Source organism: Galeopterus variegatus, unplaced genomic scaffold (assembly GCF_000696425.1).
Source record: "Galeopterus variegatus unplaced genomic scaffold, G_variegatus-3.0.2 Scaffold9077, whole genome shotgun sequence".
In the NCBI taxonomy this organism is placed as follows: Eukaryota; Metazoa; Chordata; class Mammalia; order Dermoptera; family Cynocephalidae; genus Galeopterus; species Galeopterus variegatus.
The window spans coordinates 122,912-130,585 of record NW_007735188.1 but is presented as its reverse complement, the minus strand read 5'-3'; the positions used below and the strand labels follow the sequence as shown (position 1 = coordinate 130,585).

The window sequence follows — 7,674 nt, the reverse complement described above, 5'->3', positions numbered from 1 at the left end:
AGTCCTCAGCCATTGCTCTCGGGGAGGTTTCTGACACTCCCATACAGTCCCATGAGAAAAGCAAACCTTGTTTTGCTCATCTGTATGTGTTTTATGGCATTAAGATTTACATTTGGGGGGCCGGCCCGGTGGTGCACTGGATAGTGCGCCGCTTGAGAAGCGCGGCGGCGCTCCCGCCCGAGGGTTCGGATCCCACATACAGACCGGTTCCCGCTCACTGGCTGAGCGAGGCGCGGGAGCAACACTGAGGGTTGCGATCCCGTTGCCGGACATGGAAAAAGACAAAAAGACAAAAAAAAAAGAAAAAGAAAAAAAAAAAAAAGATTTACATTTGGGTCTAAAATCTGATTTCAGTTATTTTGTTTGTTTCTGGCATAAAATATAAATAAAAGCTCTCTCCCCTCTCTCATTTTTGCATCTGAATCCTGAGTTCACAGGCCACCATGCTGAATCCTCAGGGCAGCTGACAGTGTGAGTATGGCCCACACCTCATTCCCTGTGGATTCCCCAGGGGGTGGGGGCTGCACCTGGTTCTCCAGACTGTGCTTCTGCAGGTGCTGCTCCATCCTCTGCTCAGCCTCTAGCTCCTACACCGATAGTGCACTCTGTGTGTCTCCCACAGCTGCATGGCCTTCTGGAAGTAGCTGAAGAGGTTCCAGCTCTATCATGCCATCCACCTTATTAGGGCATCAAAGAATTTCTGAAGTGATAGAACCAAAAGAAGGCATCTTTAGGGCTGACCCATCCAGCATGAGAAGGATCCCAAATATGGCCCCTTCACTGGCCAGTGGAGGCTACACATGTACAAGGACTGGACATCCCTGCCTGGGCACCATCCCTCGAGATCAACTTCTGGGCCATACCTTGGCTCATGGTCCTTCCTCCACTGGGACAGTATTTCTGGTCTTCCCAAAGCCACATCCTTGGAACAGGTGACCCTGAAGTTTCATATCTAGACCTGTCCCATGTTCCACTAAAGTCATTGACAGAAAGAATATGAAGTTATGGGCCCAAAATAAACAAGAACCAACCCTAGAAATCAGCCTGAACTCTCAGTGGCCATTCAGATCAGAGTCTGGTTATCTTTTCTTCTTTGTAGTTTCCTTACTCCTATCATCTAGGCCAAACATGACACTGCGTGTTAAATTATCACCCCAACTTCCTGCGTTAAATAAAAAATTGTCTTCTGCCATTGTCTGGCTCATGTAACTGCAAACTGTTGCCTGAGAGCTAAATTTGGCTCTCTGCCTATTTTTTTTTTTACCCTGTGACTTAACCACAGAGTTTATATTCTTTAAATAATTGAAAACAACCAAAAGAAAATATTTGATGATGTAAAAATTATATGAAGTTCACATTGCAGAGTATATAAGTAATTTTGGAATATCACCACACCCATTCATTTGTTATTGTTTTTAAAGATAAACTTAGGCACATTAGAATTTTATTTTTTGCATTGTTTTACTTATTGTAGGGCAAATCCAAAATTTTTTTATTGTTTTCTTTTTTAGAAAATTCTAGCACATAAATAAAAAAAGCCTGTACATTTGCCATGATACACTTGAAAGTGAAACAAGATATAAATATAGATACAAATGTAACATGAAAAACCCCCAACCCCCCAAAAGAAAAAAAATCCACCCAACAGGGGTGTGGGGGCCATGTGTGTGAACACAGTGCCACCAAAACTATTTTGGTGGCTGATATTTTTGAGTTTGATTTTTTCCTTTGTCATTTCCAGACACTATTATTCATAAAATCCTTGGGGTGTTCTACATAGTTCTTATTTACTGTCCTTTAAAGTGTAATACTATACTTGGTAAATAAAGGGCATCAGAAAAAGGAAATAAAAAAAGAAAGAAAAAAAGATCTATTAGCCAAGACCAGCAGCATTCCCTGTGCAGAGTACTGGTGGGCTGGTGATGGGCCACAGAGAAGGCGACCTGGCGGCATCTGTGGGAAGCGCACATGGTGCACCTGGGGAATGCCCCACCCTGCCCAGCCTTGGGCCTGAAGAGTGAGGCTGCAGCCTGAAGGAAGCAGGAGGCAGAGGAAGTGGCCTCTTCCCTGTGGGGCGGTCGAGGCCTTGGACGGTCAGGTAGATGGGGAGACAGACACAGCACTAGGTGCTCTGCTCTTCTGTGTTCCCTTGTTTCATCTGAACAGGGCCCTGCAGGGAGGTGGGGGCAAGGCAAGGCAGCTGCAGCTGGCAGGGTTGGGAGGGGACAATGGTCATGTGGCCACCCTCCAGGTAAGGTAGTGGTGTCATGCAAGACCCCCTGGCAGTGTGGTGGGCAGCAGTGTTCAGACTGAGGCCAAGAGACCTGTGAAGGATTTGAACCTCTTTGTAAGTCAGGAGACTGAAGATTGGGAAAGTGACTAGCCCTTTGTGAACACTATGAGTACATCAAACAATGCTCAAGGTCCATCCCAACTACACCAGGGGACTGTGGTGAGCTTCTGGGAGTCAAAGAGCTCCAAGAAAGGAGAAAGTCCTATCTAACTGCATTAGGCATAAAAGTACACATAAATAACCAGCCAGATGCACATTTCTACAACAGAGGAGTAATCAAAAGACTCCCTGGCTAACTTGCAGAATATAAAAAAGAAATACCATTAGTGATATATTAACAAACAGTATTAGTCAATAAAAGTAAGGCCTGGTGCTGCTACGTTTTCAGCCAAAGTAAGTCAATAACATTCAACCACTGAAAACACACCCCTGGAGTCCCCTGAACAGCAGCAGTGGGTACCTCACATGTTCAAGATCCCCCTCCACACACACAGGCACACACGGGCACATGTGTGCACACACAGTAGCGACAGCAGCCTGGTGCTTCACTGTTCTTGCACATTATGAGACCTTCACTTTCAGTGCATATGTCCAAACAAAATATCCGTCTTTTACAACTTTCCACATCAAATCTGGAGGATCAGAGAAGGGGGGGTCCTGTGGAAATCAGTGTTGAGAACAGTACACTCAGGTTCCCTGACTGCTTCTTTCATTCCCAGTTCCAAACAAAATATCTGTCTTTTACAACTTTCCACATCAAATCTGGAGGATCAGAGAAGGGGGGGGGGTCTGTGGAAATCAGTGTTGAGAACAGTACACTCAGGTTCCCTGACTGCTTCTTTCATTCCCAGCAGCTGCAGTGGACTCTGTATTGGAATAGCAAATATTTCATTATAATTAACATTAAAAGAAGAATTTTCCTTATGGAAAAATCAATTCAATTTAGAAAACCTAAAATAGAATAGTAAGAGATAATTGAAAGCTTCATGATTTCATTAAGAATTGCCTTTTGGCTTAAGAATTTACCCAAAAGTTATTTAACCAGACTCCAAATCTATAGTTACTCTTTTTTTTTTCCCTTTTTGTCTTTTTTCGTGACTGGCAACGGATCGCAACCCTCAGTGTCGCGCCCGTACCAGACCGGGACCGGCAACGGGATCGCAACCCTCGGTGTTGCGCCTGCACCTCGCTCAGCCAGTGAGCGGCTGGTCTGTATGTGGGATCCTAACCCTCAGCGGGAGCGCCGCCGTGCTCCCAAGCGGCGCACTGTAGCAGTGCGCCACCGGGCCGGCCCTTATAGTTACTCTTATTGGAGCAATTGGACCCTCAAGAGGTTAAAAATGGGAAGAGGAGCTGGTGGTTTCTCATAGAAGGAAAGGAAACAAGGAAACAGACTCTCAAAATGTGTTTTGAATCCTGTTTTTTTCTGCAATCCACCACTCATCATAATTACCTTTTCCTTAAACAATGATTATTTCAACAGAAAATCAAGGAAGTACTTTGCTTTATGAAATTAAAAAACATATATTCTGATACCCAGTCTTTCTAGACTTTTCTCTGTTCTTGATTGCAAATTAAACAGAGAAGGAAAACTGAAATGGTTAAGTTGCCATTTACCAGATTAACTGAGAACATTTTAGAACTGAACCACTTACATGGAGCTTGGGAAGAGAGAAAAGAAGATGGTGCTAAATCCGAACCACCAAAGACTCTCAAAAACAGAAGGGTCCCGGGAGAATCTCGGTAGCACAATGTTTCCCCAAGATCTTAGTTGTAGAGCGGACACACTACCTCTCTTATATCTTTCATGCTTCATGAAATGCTGTTTCAGGCATTCCTAAATGATGCGAGACATTTACCATATTTTTGTGTTTGGAGTTGAACTTTAAGATTTCTTTTGAATGGAAGCTCTACGGAAGGAACTGTCTGTGGAGTTATTCAGAGGGGGCTGGAAGGAGACTGTGGGGGAAGCCCTGCTGATTCTGTGCTAAAAGCCAGGGCAGCAGTTGGCCTCCAATCTGGGTATGATAAGCAGAAATCCAAGTGATTGTCAAAGGCCATCATCAGGCTTTTCTCCTTTTTTTGCCCAGACTTGATTCCCAGTTTTAGTAGGCCTCAAAACACAAGTTAAAGAACGCAGTCATTCATGGTGCTGGCTGTGAACTGGGCAGGGCTTTGCCCCACAAAGGCTGTCTCCACAGAAAACAAGCTAAGAATGAGGAACACCCACCCCAGCCCCATATCTGTTATTAACAAACAAAGAAATACCACTTTTAACCAAGGATTGGCTAGAGAATTCTGACTGCTAGCACCTTCACGCACGCACAGTATTGATCTCAGCAGTCCGTACAGCAAGTGGTGCCCATCTTCTCTCACTCCTGCTGCTCTGTGCAAGGACTGCAGTGCAGGCCTTGCTTCCTTTGCAATCAGTAACAGTCAGGCTCTACACCGAAGCTGGAAGTGACCAAAGTGCCGATGGCAATAAATACCTGTGGGCCTCTGTGCACTGACTGTGCAGCTGACGAAGGGGTGGGGAGAGGTCTCTGAGAGGCACCACCCTTTACTTCTGGGTCTACACAGAGAAACTGGTGCCACCACTAGCTGCACGTGAGGGTGTCAGAAGAGGAGCTGCTGCTGCTGTTTGTGGTTTGGACCTTCTTTATCTGTAAGTTTAATACCTTCATCTTGCTCCCCATGAGCTGGGAGAGGTGAGATTTCAGATCTTCTCTGATTATGGAATAAATTGCCACTATGAAAATACACTGGCCTTATGAGCATACTGTCGGTGTTGTCATAACTCTGCAGCAAGCCCAGGATGATGTCACTGAGGAGCTGCAGCAAGGACTCCTTGGCGATTCTCTCAGGGACTTTGGTCTGCATCTTGACAGTGGCGAGGTTGATGGGTATCAGCCGTCTGGACAATGGGGCAGAGCACTTGGATGCACTGCTCTGGCTGCATGGGACTGGCCAGTGTGGACGCCACCTCCTTGGCAGCTCCCACCACCTCCCGATGGGAGTCTTTGTGGACTTCCACAGTCTTCATGATGGTCATCTCTGAGTAGTTTTTTTTTTTTAAATTTTATTTTGTCGATTTACAACGTGGTTGATTATTGTGGCCCATTACCAAAACCTCCCTCCCTCCTCCCTCTCCTCTCTCCCACCCAACAATGTCCTTTCTGTTTGCTTGTCATATCAACTTCAAGGAACTGTAGTTGTTATGTTTTTAAAATCTTCCTGTCTGGCTTCTCAGAATATCCTATAAAACTCTCAAAGCTAGTGTTCAAATGGAATGGCCTTTTCCCGCAAGGGTCTCCAACAGCAGCAGCAGAAGGTTCCTGAAATGCCCCTGCCAGACACCCAGGCTGTCTTCCCGTGTGATTGTGAGCAGCTCTGGCAGGACACCCTTCCACTCCTCCACCTGCCCGTTGTCATTAAGCAGCCACCAGGTCAGAGTGCTCGGTGGGCATATGTTGTCAAACATGGCCTCCTTCAGGGCTGTCTTGTCATGGGTGCTGTCAGGGATTAAGCAGGGGTACAGATTGTAGTCTTGTGCCCACAGCCCTGGGAAGGTGCACGGAGGTGAGTGTTGAGGAGAGAGGTCTTCTTATCCAGGACTGTCCTGCCTCCTTCCACTTCACTGCCTCCATGGCCCGCAGTGGCAGGGGAGGCAGTCCCCCCATCTCGGGACACAACATCATGGTCCTTTTGGCCATCTTGTTTAATTGGCCCATTCATATCCTCTTGACTTCAAAAACTAAACTCTTCTATGACTTCTGTAACTCGACACAGAGAACTATAGATTCCTTCAGAGTTCAGGTTCTGTGTATCAGAGTCCCTGGGAAGAGTTGGTGGGTGAGGTCAGGGGGCTGTGCCTGCTGCTGGTGTGTCAGGACTGTGTCTGGCCAACAGTTTTGCTTGGAGAGTCCTCACCGGTGTTACTGGATTTTTGGATATGCAGGAATCTGGTGGCTGCAGCCTGGAATATTTTGGGCAAGGCACTAAGTAACAAGGTAAATTCAAGAGTGTCCAGTTCAGACAGAGAGCTGAGCACAATTTGTGCTCCCTTTCTCAGGTTTGAAGTTTTTGGTTACCCTCTCATTTGTGAGAGATTGACAAAATCTCAGGCATAAGTGTCACTCTTTGTGACCGTTATGACTTATTTGTCTTTGTTTCAGCATAGAACTAATAAGTCACAATGTCATACTCTTCTGCATAAATCTTCTTAAACACTAATCATTTGCAAAAACTTTTAGAAAAGGATTAGTTTAAAATAATTAACTATGGGGCCGGCCCGGTGGCGCACTGCTACAGTGCGCCTCTTGGGAGCGTGATGGTGCTCCCACCGAGGGTTTGGATCCCACATACAGACTGGTTCCCACTCACTGGCTGAGCGAGGTGTGGGAGCAACACCGAGGGNAGGGTTGCGATCCCGTTGCCGGTCCTGGTCCGGTATGGGCGCGACACTGAGGGCTGCGATCCGTTGCCGGACACGAAAAAAAAAAAAAAAAAAAGGTAAAATAATTAACTATGAATGACAAAAGATTTAAAATGACCACTGGTAAATATCTGATGGGTACGGGCGCGACACTGAGGGTTGCGATCCGTTGCCGGACACGAAAAAAAAAAAAAAAAGGTAAAATAATTAACTATGAATGACAAAAGATTTAAAATGACCACTGGTAAATATCTGATCAGAATTTTTGATATTGCAATTCACAAATTAATTTGGTCATTTCTGTGGTATACATTGTTCAAAAATTATAACTAAAATTATGACTGATTACATATGGCTTGTGTAAAAGAAGACAGATTTTTTCCCCCCAGTAGCCTGGTTGTGAACAATAGAGGTCAGCATCTCAGGACACATGGTTCTTTAGGTTGGGACCTCTCAGTTTTGGATTTAAATGCTTACAAGAATATCCCTTTGGGGATAGCCTGTTAGCTCAGTTGGTTAGAGCACGGTGCCCCAAACTCCAAGATCCAGGGTTTGATGCTTTACCAACCAGCTACCAACAACAACAACAACATTGTATCCTTTTGGTCCCTGTGGTTGTTGTATCTCTAAAGACATGTGTCTGTTTGCCTTTCATGAAGTCTTCTAGACAGGCAATTTTAGATTCATTTAGTGTTTTAGTATTCTCTCCACACCAATCGAGAAATGCATGCCACTGTTTACAATGCACCTCCATAGCTGAATAACTTTAAGTTAAGAACTTTAATTCAAAATTATACTTAGTAATGTTTGCCTTGTCTCTCGAAAAGCCCAGGCTCTGAGATAAAGGATTCCCAGAGTTTATGGATTCAGAGGAACCAATTGTTTCCTGCCTTCACAGTACATTACCTACCAGAGGCTTCCTACTGAACCCAGTCCAGCTCCTGTC

At 45.2% G+C, this 7,674-nt stretch overlaps 1 pseudogene; it reads right to left on the bottom strand.

Moving 5' to 3' along the window:
* Positions 1 to 4,890: 4,890 nt before the first annotated feature.
* Positions 4,891 to 6,377, bottom strand: LOC103609009 (annotated as a pseudogene).
* Positions 6,378 to 7,674: the final 1,297 nt, after the last annotated feature.